Consider the following 14155-nt stretch of genomic DNA (forward strand, 5'->3'; position numbering starts at 1 on the left):
AATTATGGTAATTCCATCTGGATGTTTTGCAATGACTATTACACCACTATTCTATTTGAACAAGTATTTTATATTGGATTATATTACATACTTGTGGATTATTCAAAATAGCAAATATGCATGAATTTATATCCTCCTTTTAATTTCCTTTTTCTTATGAATCAAATCCTTTGGAATGATTAGAGTTGATACTTTGAACTCAAAGTATTCGAGAGATTGTTATTAGGATTTGGTTTCTTATTTGAGAAGTGGATGACTTACATGTGATTTTATGTGAGAACTAATTTATTAGGTTTTGTAGGGTTTATTATTATCCTATTTCAAGGTTAGCACTATTATCATATTTTAATAGCACCTTGAAATATAGATACTACTCTCATCATGGTTTGGTATATTTATAAGGATAATTGGTTGATCACCACACATGGTTTAATCATAAGGTTTAGCACTAGGTTTTTCTTATGTTCAATATTTGAAACATAAGATATAACTAGTGAACAATTCTAGGGTTCTAATTCTACTCACCTGATGACACATGGTTTGAATCTCAACTATATCCTAGGTTGATAGTTGTGATCACCCAAGTGATACACAAATTAGAATTGAGATATAGTTTAGGGTTTTACTTGTGATCATCAATTAATTCACAAGTTAGGTTGTGTTATGGGCATAGGTTCTGTAGGTGACTTGACACCATATTACTTTGGCTAGGGTTGCTCTTCCTCACCACTCATAGGATGTTTCAATTCCTAGATCATTTAGATTCCTATAGGGCTGATTTATACAAAGGTTGTTATTATTCAGTTGCCTCTCTAAGTAACATATGGGAAATGGTTTAGGTTTGCTAGTAGAACCCCTATGATTTTATGTATTAGATTATACCTGCTTAACCCACTAAGGTTTAACTGGTAATTATATATCTCCAGAGCATGGTCATGGGTTAGACATGATCAACTTGTTCTTAATATCTCTACCTCAAGTTCTTAGGGTTTATGATCATTACTCAATTTATAATGATCAAGGTTTGGCTTCCTAAGGTATCTTTCATGAATTGGGTTTCTCACTTCTAAGATCAAGGATTGTCTTGATCCACTAGGGTATTGTACCTCTTTTATAATTTCATGGTTGGAGATGGCTATGGTTACCTCAATAGTTATATCCCAGGAAAATGTCTGAGATATCCACTTAGAGTTCATCTCAAGGAATGATGATTTTATCATCTGGTTATATGGATAGTTCTCTCCCTCAAATTTAAGTGTTGCCTCAACTAACTTGAGTGTAACACCATAGATTGGGCTCTCTTATAAAGGAATGGTTTATTCCAGGGTTTATGGTGTACTCTTAATATCTCCTTAGGTATCTAGTCTAAGACTTCACTTGTCTAATTTAGTTATATTAGTCTTATCCTTACTTCATCAATTATGGATATAATCTTATTCCATGTGATATTAGGTTATCTCACCACTCCCAGATGAAATGGTTAATCTCCTAATACTTTAGTTCAATGGTTGTTCTTTATTCTTAAATAGGTAAAGCTAAGATTGGTATGAATGGTCTCTCTCATTTGGGAAGGACTTCAATGCTAACCTAAGGTTAGGCTCCATAGAGAATGATGTGATCATCAATTTCTATGTTTAACATAAATGGTTTCTCTCTCTAGGGAATGTCTTGAATAATATCCTAGGGTTCCTCTTAAAGATGATGATTTGAATACATGGATGCATATCCAAGGTTTAGCTCAAAGTTTGTCATTGCTTCTTTAGCAAATAATATATAACTCTCACCTCTCTCTAGGTTTGATGTATAATAATTTGGAATAGAGAAGAATATATATTTCTAGAGTTGATTTCCTTGTCATGTTTCCAAGAACGAAATAAAATGAATACCACGAGGTTCATGGTAGGATCAAGGATTAGTTTAAGACATGGAAAAGATAAGTCTAGAATAGTTTCTCCATTTTATTGTTACTTGATTTGCAATTAATAGATGTTCATATGTTATGGCAAGGATTACCATGTTATGATCTTTTATAAGATCAAGTAATTGATCATTGATTAAAGTGTTGTTGTGTTAGTTTTAATTCAATTTGATCTAACCCCTTAGATCAAATTATCTCTACCCAAAACAAGGTTTGGCAAAGGTCACACTGAGGTTTATAGCGCTTGACTTGATGAGCTACTTCAATTCCACCAAGGTCAAGTGAAACTTCAGTTACTGTGACTGTTTTACTTTAAAGCGCGAAAATTCCCAGGATTTTCTATGCATGAATGCAATGCACACAAATGTTTCCTCTCTTTTTGTAACCCCAAATCCTGGGATATTACACATTAACTCGGGGCTTGAGCTGGGAGTTTCGTTCTTGAGGGAAACGGTCTTTGCGAAGGTGTATCCACACTAGGTCTCCTTCATTGAAGATCCTTGCCTTCTTCTTCATGTTGAGTCCAGTGGCTTGTGTCGGGGGGAAGACCCCGGGTATGGCAAAGGACTAGGAACAGCCGGCTCAAGGCCGGCTGGCCCGCGGCAAAGGCCGGCTGAGGAGCAGCCGGCTGGAGCCGTGACCGGCGGCCTTGCAAGACGGCTAACTCCATGTCTATGCTGGTCTAGCCATAGCCGACTGCGCCGTGGCTGGGCCGGCTTCTACGTGCCATGTCCGGCTTGGTCTGCCTCCCCCTGGCCGGCTCCCGGCTGGTGAGCCTTGCAGGAGAAGGGACTGGAAAGGCGATCCGGGTGCAGAAGTCCACACTGATCTCATCTCCCGTAAAGTAAGGGGCACTGTGAAGCAACAGTGACCCGTGCCTGACAGGCCATCGTGGCCTAGGCTGCGCCGTACGGCTACAGGGCTACCTAACCGACAGGGACATCTCCTCCACGACGCCTGGCACGTCATGTCGCGCTGACTTCGGCAGGAAGGATGGGCAGGCCACTACGGCGCTGACGTTGGCGCCTCGGGAAGGAGCGGCAAAGACGGAGCCGGCGGAGCCGGCCAGTAGGTCATAGGGACTTCTATGTAAAATGCCAGCATCTATATAAGCTGGCCAGCCCCTCCTACGCGCGGGGACGATCGATCACTTCACATTCTCATACTTAGCACCGCTCGGGGAGAGAGACCTTCGTCTACCTCCAGCCTCCCCTCGCAGCCGGATACCACTCTACGAGCACCATTGTACTGTGATATTGCTTATCATAGCAGGAGTAGAGGTGTTACTAATACGTCTCCGACGTATCGATAATTTCTTATGTTCTATGCCATATTATTGATGATACCTACATGTTTTATGCACACTTTATGTCATATTCGTTCATTTTCTGGAACTAACCTATTAACAAGATGCCGAAGTGCCGCTCTCGTTTTCTCGCTGTTTTTGGTTTCAGAAATCCTAGTAACGAAATATTCTCGAATTGGACGAAACAAAGACCCGGGGGCCTATTTTTCCACGGAGCTTCCGAAGACCGGAGAACATTCGAAGTGGGGCCACGAGGTGGCGACACCACGTGGCGGCGCGGCCCGGGGGGCCCGCGCCGCCCTATGGTGTGGCCCCCTCGTCCGGCCCCCGACTCGCCCTTCCGCCTACTTAAAGCCTCCGTCGCGAAACCCCCGATGCGAAAAACCACGATACGGAAAACCCTACCGAGACGCCGCCGCCGCCGATCCCATCTCGGGGATTCTCGGAGATCTCCTCCGGCACCCTCGCCGGAGAGGGGATTCATCTCCCGGAGGACTCTACACCGCCATGGTCGCCTCCGGAGTGATGAGTGAGTAGTTCACCCCCGGACTATGGGTCCATAGCAGTAGCTAGATGGTTGTCTTCTCCTCATTGTGCTTCATTGTTCGATCTTGTGAGCTGCCTAACATGATCAAGATCATCTATCTGTAATACTCTATGTTGTGTTTGTCGGGATCCGATGGATAGAGAATACCATGTCATGTTAATTATCAAGTTATTACATATGTGTTGTTTATGATCTTGCATGCTCTCCGTTACTAGTAGAGGCTCTGGCCAAGTTTTTGCTTTTAACTCCAAGAGGGAGTATTTATGCTCGATAGTGGGTTCATGCCCGCATTGACACCCGGGACAAGGATGTAAAGTTCTAAGGTTGTGTTGTGCTCGTTGCCACTAGGGATAAAACATTGGCGCTATGTCCGAGGATGTAGTTGTTGATTACATTACGCACCATACTTAATGCAATTGTCTCGTTGCTTTGCAACTTAATACCGGAAGGGGTTCGGATGATAACCTGAAGGTGGACTTTTTAGGCATAGATGCAGCTTGGATGGCGGTCTATGTACTTTGTCGTAATGCCCAATTAAATCTCACTATACTTATCATGTCATGTATGTGCATTGTTATGCCCTCTCTATTTGTCAATTGCCCGACCGTAATTTGTTCACCCAACATGCTTTTATCTTATGGGAGAGACACCTCTTGTGAACTCGTGGACCCCGGTCCATTCTTTAATACTCGAAATACAAATCTGCTGCAATACTTGTTTTACTATTTTCTCTGCAAACAATCATCTTCCACACAATACGGTTAATCCTTTGTTACAGCAAGCCGGTGAGATTGACAACCTCACCGTTTCGTTGGGGCAAAGTACTTTGGTTGTGTTGTGCAGGTTCCACGTTGGCGCCGGAATCTCCGGTGTTGCGCCGCACTACATCCCGCCGCCATCAACCTTCAACGTGCTTCTTGGCTCCTCCTGGTTCGATAAACCTTGGTTTCTTTCTCGAGGGAAAACTTGCTGCCGTGCGCATCATACCTTCCTCTTGGGGTTGCCCAACGAACGTGTGAAATACACGCCATCAAGCTCTTTTTCTGGCGCCGTTGCCGGGGAGATCAAGACACGCTGCAAGGGGATTCTCCACTTCTCAATCTCTTTACTTTGTTTTTGTCTTGCTTTATTTTATTTACTACTTTGTTTGCTGCACTTATATCAAAAACACAAAAAAATTAGTTGCTAGCTTTACTTTATTTGCTATCTTGTTTGCTATATCAAAAACACAAAAAAAAATTAGTTTACTTGCATTTACTTTATCCAGTTTGTTTTATTTACTACTACTAAAATGAGTAATCCCGAAGTTGAAGTTCGTTCATTTAAGCAACAAGGAGGAGAATGTTTAAAAGATGCTTGGTATAGAATTAATGATGCCCATAATAGGTGCACTAAGAAACACTCCACCACTATCTTACTCAGGAATTTTTATGTTGGTATCTCTAGCTGGAATAGATATGTTCTTGATTGTCTCGCGGGGGTAACTTCCTAGGTGCTCCCGCTTTAGAAGCTAGTTGCATTATTGAGAGTTTATTTGGAACACCACCTGTTAATGAAATTAAAATTGAAACCTCCCTTGATGATGTTATGAAAAAATTGGAAACCATAGAGAAAAATTTTAGTGTTGAAACTAAGTTGGAGATGTTACTTGTTAAAACTGATAAACTTGGTAAATCCTTAGGAGGAATCGATGAAAGAATTAGTGTCCTAGGAACTTGTGTTGACCATGATAATCAAATTAATAGGATTGGCAAACTTGAAAAAGCTATGGGAACCTTGGGTTCGACCTTTTCATCTTTACAGTTTAGAGAGAAAGCTTATGTGGGGAAGGAACAAAAGTTTATGTATGCCTCTAAAGTGCCTAAATCAAAGAAATATTATTATAGGCCTAAAATTGACAAAGCCCCTAGTACCACTGCTAATGGGAGAGCTTATGATATCAATGCACCACCCTTCGATAATACTTGAGATACACTTTCTGCGCCTAGCTGAAAGGCGTTAAAGAAAAGCGCTTATGGGAGACAACCCATGTTTTTACTCCAGTATTTTTGTTTTATATTTGTGTCTTGGAAGTTGTTTACTACTGTAGCAACCTCTCCTTATCTTAGTTTTAAGTTTTGTTGTGCCAAGTAAAGTCTTTGATAGAAAAGTAAGTACTAGATTTGGATTACTGCGCAGTTCCAGATTTCTTTGCTGTCACGAATCTGGGTCTATCTCCCTGTAGGTAGCTCAGAAAATTACGCCAATTTACGAGCATGATCCTCAGATATGTACGCAACTTTCATTCAATTTGAGCATTTTCGTTTGAGCAAGTCTGGTGGCCTAATAAAATCCATCTTTACGGACTGTTCTGTTTTGACAGATTCTGTCTTTTATTTCGCATTGCCTCTTTTGCTATGTTGGATGAATTTCTTTGATCCACTAATGTCCAGTAGCTTTATGCTATGTCCAGAAGTGTTAAGAATGATTGTGTCACCTCTGAACATGTGAATTCTTATTATGCACTAACCCTCTAATGAGTTGTTTCGAGTTTGGTGTGGAGGAAGTTTTCAAGGATCAAGAGAGGAGTATGATGCAATATGATCAAGGAGAGTGAAAGCTCTAAGCTTGGGGATGCCCCGGTGGTTCACCCCTGCATATTATAAGAAGACTCAAGCGTTTAAGCTTGGGGATGCCCAAGGCATCCCCTTCTTCATCGACAACATTATCGGGTTCCTCCCCGAAACTATATTTTTATTCCGTCACATCTTATGCACTTTGCTTGGAGCGTCGGTTTGTTTTTGTTTTTTTTGTTTTGTTTGAATAAAATGCATCCTAGCATTCACTTTATGGGAGAGAGACACGCTCCGCTGTAGCATATGGACAAATATGTCCTTAGGCTCTACTCATAGTATTCATGGCGAAGTTTCTTCTTCGTTAAATTGTTATATGGTTGGAATTGGAAAATGATACATGTAGTAAATTGCTATAATGTCTTGGATAATTTGATACTTGGCAATTGTTGTGCTCATGTTTAAGCTCTTGCATCATATAGTTTGCACCCATTAATGAAGAAATACTTAGAGCTTGCTAATTTGGTTTGCATATTTTGTTTCTCTAGAGTCTAGATAATATCTAGTATTGAGTTTTGAACAACAAGGAAGACGGTATGGAGTCTTATAATGTTTACCATATGTCTTTTATGTGAGTTTTGCTGTACCGTTCATCCTTGTGTTTGTTTCAAACAACCTTGCTAGCCTAAACCTTGTATCGAGAGGGAATACTTCTCATGCATCCCAAATACTTGAGCCAACCACTATGCCATTTGTGTCCACCATACCTACCGACTACATGGTATTTATCCGCCATTCCAAAGTAAATTGCTTGAGTGCTACCTTTAAAATTCCATCATTCACCTTTGCAATATATAGCTCATGGGATAAATAGCTTAAAAACTATTGTAGTATTGAATATGTACTTATGCACTTTATCTCTTATTAAGTTGCTTGTTGAGCGATAACCATGTTTCGGGGACGCCATCAACTATTCTTTGTTGGATATCATGTGAGTTGCTATGCATGTCCGTCTTGTCCGAAGCAAGAGAGATCTACCACCTTCATGGTTGGAGCATGCATGTTGTTAGAGAAGAACTTTGGGCCGCTAACTAAAGCCACGATTCATGGTGGAAGTTTCAGTTTGGACATATATCCTCAATCTCATATGAGAATAATAATTGTTGCCACATGCTTATGCATTAAAGAGGAGTCCATTATCTCGTTGTCCATGTTGTCCCGGTATGGATGTCTAAGTTGAGAATAATCAAAAGCGAGAAATCCAAAATGCGAGCTTTCTCCTTAGACCTTTGTACAGGCGGCATGGAGGTACCCCATTGTGACACTTGGTCAAAACATGTGCATTGCAAAGATCCGGTAGTCCAAGTTAATTAGGACAAGGTGCGGGCACTATTAGTATACTATGCATGAGACTTGCAACTTGTAAGATATAATGTACATAACTCATATGCTTTATTACTACCGTTGACAAAATTGTTTCATGTTTTCAAAATAAAAGCTCTAGCACAAATATAGCAATCGATGCTTTCCTCTTTGAAGGACCATTCTCTTTACTTTTATGTTGAGTCAGTTCACCTATTTCTCTCCACCTCAAGAAGCAAACACTTGTGTGAACTGTGCATTGATTCCTACATACTTGCATATTGTACTTGTTATATTACTCTATGTTGACTATTATCCATGAGATATACATGTTACAAGTTGAAAGCAACCGCTGAAACTTAATCTTCCTTTGTGTTGCTTCAATACCTTTACTTTGATTTATTGCTTTATGAGTTAACTCTTATGCAAGACTTATTAATACTTGTCTTGAAGTACTATTCATGAAAAGTCTTTGCTTTATGATTCACTTGTTTACTCATGTCATTACCATTGTTTTGATCGCTGCATTCACTACATATGTTTACAAATAGTATGATCAAGGTTATGATGGCATATCACTTCGAAATTATCTTTGTTATCGTTTTTACCTCGCTCGGGACGAGCGAAACTAAGCTTGGGGATGCTTGATACGTCTCCGACGTATCGATAATTTCTTATGTTCTATGCCATATTATTGATGATACCTACATGTTTTATGCACACTTTATGTCATATTCGTGCATTTTCCGGAACTAACCTATTAACAAGATGCCGAAGTGCCGCTTCCGTTTTCTCGCTGTTTTTGGTTTCGTAAATCCTAGTAACGAAATATTCTCGGAATTGGACGAAACAAAGACCCGGGGCCTATTTTTCCACGGAGCTTCCGAAGACCGGAGAACATTCGAAGTGGGGCCACGAGGTGGCGACACCACGTGGCGGCGCGGCCCGTGGGGGCCCGCGCCGCCCTATGGTGTGGCCCCTCGTCCGGCCCCCGACTCTGCCCTTCCGCCTACTTAAAGCCTCCGTCGCGAAACCCCCGATGCGAAAAACCACGATACGGAAAACCTCACCGAGACGCCGCCGCCGCCGATCCCATCTTGGGGATTCCGGAGATCTCCTCCGGCACCCCGCCGGAGAGGGGATTCATCTCCCGGAGGACTCTACACCGCCATGGTCGCCTCCGGAGTGATGAGTGAGTAGTTCACCCCTGGACTATGGGTCCATAGCAGTAGCTAGATGGTTGTCTTCTCCTCATTGTGCTTCATTGTTGGATCTTGTGAGCTGCCTAACATGATCAAGATCATCTATCCGTAATACTCTATGTTGTGTTTGTCGGGATCCGATGGATAGAGAATACCATGTCATGTTAATTATCAAGTTATTACATATGTGTTGTTTATGATCTTGCATGCTCTCCGTTACTAGTAGAGGTTCGGCCAAGTTTTTGCTTTTAACTCCAAGAGGGAGTATTTATGCTCGATAGTGGGTTCATGCTCGCATTGACACCGGGACGATGACGAGAAAGTTCTAAGGTTGTGTTGTGCTGTTGCCACTAGGGATAAAACATTGGCGCTATGTCCGAGGATGTAGTTGTTGATTACATTACGCACCATACTTAATGCAATTGTCTCGTTGCTTTGCAACTTAATACTGGAAGGGGTTCGGATGATAACCTCGAAGGTGGACTTTTTAGGCATAGATGCAGTTGGATGGCGGTCTATGTACTTTGTCGTAATGCCCAATTAAATCTCACTATACTTATCATGTCATGTACGTGCATTGTTATGCCCTCTCTATTTGTCAATTGCCCGACTGTAATTTGTTCACCCAACATGCTTTTATCTTATGGGAGAGACACCTCTAGTGAACTGTGGACCCCGGTCCATTCTTTAATACTGAAATACAAATCTGCTGCAATACTTGTTTTACTATTTTCTCTGCAAACAATCATCTTCCACACAATACGGCTAATCCTTTGCTACAGCAAGCCGGTGAGATTGACAACCTCACTGTTTCGTTGGGGCAAAGTACTTTGGTTGTGTTGTGCAGGTTCCACGTTGGCGCCGGAATCTTTGGTGTTGCGCCGCACTACATCCCGCCGCCATCAACCTTCAACGTGCTTCTTGGCTCCTCCTGGTTCGATAAACCTTGGTTTCTTTCTGAGGGAAAACTTGCTGCTGTGCGCATCATACCTTCCTCTTGGGGTTGTCCAACGAACGTGTGAAATACACGCCATCAGTTACCTCCACAGGAGGGCCTCGAACCTGGGTACGTCGCCGTGTCGCTCATGCCCATACCCGCATCCGGATACCACCATAGACCATACTAGGAACCACTCTCTTTAGCCACCCTATGGCATATGCCGTGACGATACCACGACATTTGGCGCCCACCATTGGGCCTTCAGTGTCTGCGGCCGGTGTCTCCTTCCGCACAGGCCTCACCACCACCACCACCGGCGAGCGAGTCGCTTTAGGCTTGATCTGGAGATTCGGTTCCCTCGACTGCGTCAGCGACAACGCTGGCTGCTTCGCCGATAGGCCTTTCCCTGCTGGCGGCAGCGTCATCTCCTTCGGCGGACACGACGTCTACGTCGCAACCGTCGCACCGCCGTGCTACACGCGGCAGGTGCTGCGCGGTGCAAGCCCTCCCCCAGGAGCCGGCGCTAGCAACACCCTCGCCGGCCCCTGCGTCCCGCAGGAGGTTATGGCAACAGGCGACGAGCACGCCACCAAGACTACGCGCGTCTGTGGCCCGAACCTGGAGCGCAATGTCGACGGTGACACCTCCGGCTCCGGCCAGAAAGCGCCCCTACCACCCTCCAGGCTGGAGGAAGTCCGCGCCAAGCTCAGCACCCCGCTCACGGCTGGCGCAGACCCCACCACCATCGAGGCTGACCTCGAGGCGCACCGCCAACTCCTGCTGAAGCAAGCGGAGGAGGTAGCTGCTGCCAAGCGCCGGCTAGACATCACCCAGCGCGAGTTCAACTGCGCCCACGGCTACACGCCAACCGGCAACGACCCCAGCAGAGCCGGCATGATCCGCCGCAGGGGAGGCAGCCTAGCCGCGGAGATCGAGCGCGATGGCGCGGAATCGCCGGCTCCATCCATGGAGCTGCCTGTCTACAACACCCTCGAGAAGAACATGCTCGCGGCCCAAGCGGCCCCGGAGGAGCTACGGCACCTGGAGGGCGAGGAGCTTGATACGTCTCAAACGTATCTATAATTTCTTATGTTCCATGCTACTTTAATGATGATACTCACATGTTTTATACACACTTTATGTCATTTTATGCATTTTCCGACACTAACCTATTGACGAGATGCCGAAGAGCCGCTGTCGTTGTTTTCTGCTGTTTTTGGTTTCAGAAATCCTACAAAGGAAATATTCTCGGAATTGGATGAAATCAACGCCCAGGGTCTTATTTTTCCACGAAGCTTCCAGAAGACCGAAAGGGATACGAAGTGGGACGACGAGGCGCCGCCACCATAGGGCCGCGCGGCCAGAGGGGGGCCCGTGCCGCCCTATGGTGTGGGCCCCTCGTCAGCCCTCCGACTCTGCCCTTCCGCCTAATTATAGCCTTCGTCGCGAAAACCCCTGTACCGAGAGCCACGATACGGAAAACCTTCCAGAGACGCCGCCGCCGCCAATCCCATCTCGGGGATTCAGGAGATCGCCTCCGGCACCCTGCCGGAGAGGGGAATCATCTCCCGGAGGACTTGTTCATCACCATGATCGCCTCCGGATTGATGTGTGAGTAGTTCACCCTCGGACTATGGGTCCATAGCGGTAGCTAGATGGTTGTCTTCTCCTCATTGTGCTATCATGTTAGATCTTGTGAGCTACCTATCATGATCAAGATCATCTATTTGTAATGCTACATGTTGTGTTTGTTGGGATCCGATGAATATGGAATACTATGTTAAGTTGATTATCAATCTATCATATATGTGTTGTTTATGTTCTTGCATGCTCTCCGTTGCTAGTAGAGGCTCTGGCTAAGTTCATACTTGTAACTCCAAGAGGGAGTATTTATGCTCGATAGTGGGTTCATGCCTCCATTGAATGCGGGACGAGTGACGGAAAGTTCTAAGGTTGTGGATGTGCTTGTTGCCACTAGGGATAAAACATCAATGCTTTGTCTAAGGATATTTGTGTTGATTACATTACGCACCATACTTAATGCAATTGTCTCGTTGTTTGCAACTTAATACTGGAAGGGGTGCGGATGCTAACCTCGAAGGTGGACTTTTTAGGCATAGATGCATGCTTGGATAGCGGTCTATGTACTTTGTCGTAATGCCCTGATTAAATCTCATAGTAGTCATCGTGATATGTTTGTGCATTGTTATGCCCTCTCTATTTGTCAATTGCCCAACTGTAATTTGTTCACCCAACATGCTATTTATCTTATGGGAGAGACACCACTAGTGAACTGTGGACCCCGGTCCATTCTTTTACATCTGAAATACAATATACTGCAAACTCTGTTCTTTACTGTTCTTCGCAAACAAACATCATTTTCCACACCATACGTTTAATCCTTTGTTTACAGCAAGCCGGTGAGATTGACAACCTCACTCGTTAAGTTGGGGCAAAGTATTGTGATTGTGTTGTGCGGGTTCCACGTTGGCGCCGAAATCCACGGTGTTGCGCCGCACTACACTCCGTCACCAACAACCTTCACGTGTTCCTTGACTCCTACTGGTTCGATAACCTTGGTTTCATACTGAGGGAAAACTCGCTGCTGTACGCATCACACCTTCCTCTTGGCGTTCCCAACGGACGTGTGTCAACTACCACGCCAACAGCAAGGATTTTTCTGGCGCCGTTGCCGGGGAGATCAAGACGCGCTGCAAGGGGTGTCTCCCACATCCAATCTCTTTACTTTGTTTTTGTCTTGCTTTACTTTATTTGATTTACTGCTTTGTTTGCTTTCTATATTAAAAATACAAAAAAATTAGTTGCTAGATTTACTTTATTTACTGTCTTGTTTGCGTTCTCTATATTAAAAACACAAAAAAATTAGTTACTTGCATTTACTTTATTTAGTTTGCTTTATTTACTACTCTTAAAATGAGTAATCCTGAAGTTGAACTTTGTTCGTTTAAGCAACAAGGGGGAGAAAGTTTTAAAGATGCTTGGTATAGAATTAGTGATGCTCATCATAGGTGCACTAAGAAACACTCCACTATTATCCTACTTAGGAACTTTTATGTTGGTATCTCTAGCTGGAATAGGTATGTTCTTGATACTCTTGTGGGAGGTAATTTCCTAGGCACTCCTACTTTAGAAGCTAGTTGCATCATCGAGAGTCTAGTTGGAATACCACCTGTTAATGAAGCTAAAATTGAAATCTCTCTTGAAGATGTCATGAAAAAGTTGGAAGCCATAGAGAAAAATCTTCCAAGTGTTGAGACTAAATTGGGAATATTACTTAATAACACTGATAAACTTGATAAAATTCTAAGTGGAATTAATGAGAGAATTGCCGTTTTAGAAACTTGTGCTACTCATGATAATCGAACCCATAGGATTAGTGAACTTGAAGAAGCTATGGGAACCTTGGGTTCAACTCTTTCTTCTCTTAAGTTTAAGGAGAAAGCTTATGTGGGTAAGGAGCAAAAGTTCATGTATATCTCTAAGGTGCCTAAGCCAAAAAACTATTATAGGCCTAAAATTGACAAAGCCCTTAGTACCACTATGGATGAGGGAGCATCTATTGATGATTCATCTCTTGATAATACTTGATTCACACTTTCTGCGCCTAGCTGAAAGGCGTTAAAGAAAATCGCTTATGGGAGACAACCCATTATTTTACTTCTGAACTTTTGTTTTATATTTGAGTCTTGGAAGTTGTTACTACTGTAGCAACCCCTCCTTATATTTATTTTATTGCATTGTTGTGCCAAGTAAAGTCTTTGATAGTAGGGTTGATACTAGATTTGGATTACTGCGCAAAAACAGATTTCTTGCTGTCACGAAATTTAGCAGCCCCGTCTGTAGGTAACTCAGAAAATTATGCCAATTTACGTGCGTGATACTCAGATATGTACGCAACTTTCATTAAATTTGAGGTTTTTCATCTGAGTAAGTTAAGTGCCCCAGAAAAATTCGTCTTTACGGACTGTTCTGTTTTGACAGATTCTGCCTTTTATTTCGTATTGCATGTTTTGCTATGTTTGATGGATTTATTTGTTCCATTAACTTTCAGTAGCCTTGTGAAATGTCCAGAAGTGTTAAGAATGATTATTTCACCTCTTAATATGTAAATTTTCGATTATGCACTAACCCTCTAATGAGTTTGTTTTGAGTTTGGTGTGGAGGAAATTTTCAAGGGTCAAGAGAGGAGGATGATACAATATGATCAAGAAGAGTGAAAAGTCTAAGCTTGGGGATGCCCCCGTGGTTCATCCCTGCATATTTCAAGAAGACTCAAGCATCTAAGCTTGGGGATGCCCAAGGCATCC

The sequence above is a fragment of the Lolium rigidum genome, chromosome 1 (genome assembly GCF_022539505.1).
Source record: "Lolium rigidum isolate FL_2022 chromosome 1, APGP_CSIRO_Lrig_0.1, whole genome shotgun sequence".
NCBI classification, from domain to species: domain Eukaryota; kingdom Viridiplantae; phylum Streptophyta; class Magnoliopsida; order Poales; family Poaceae; genus Lolium; species Lolium rigidum.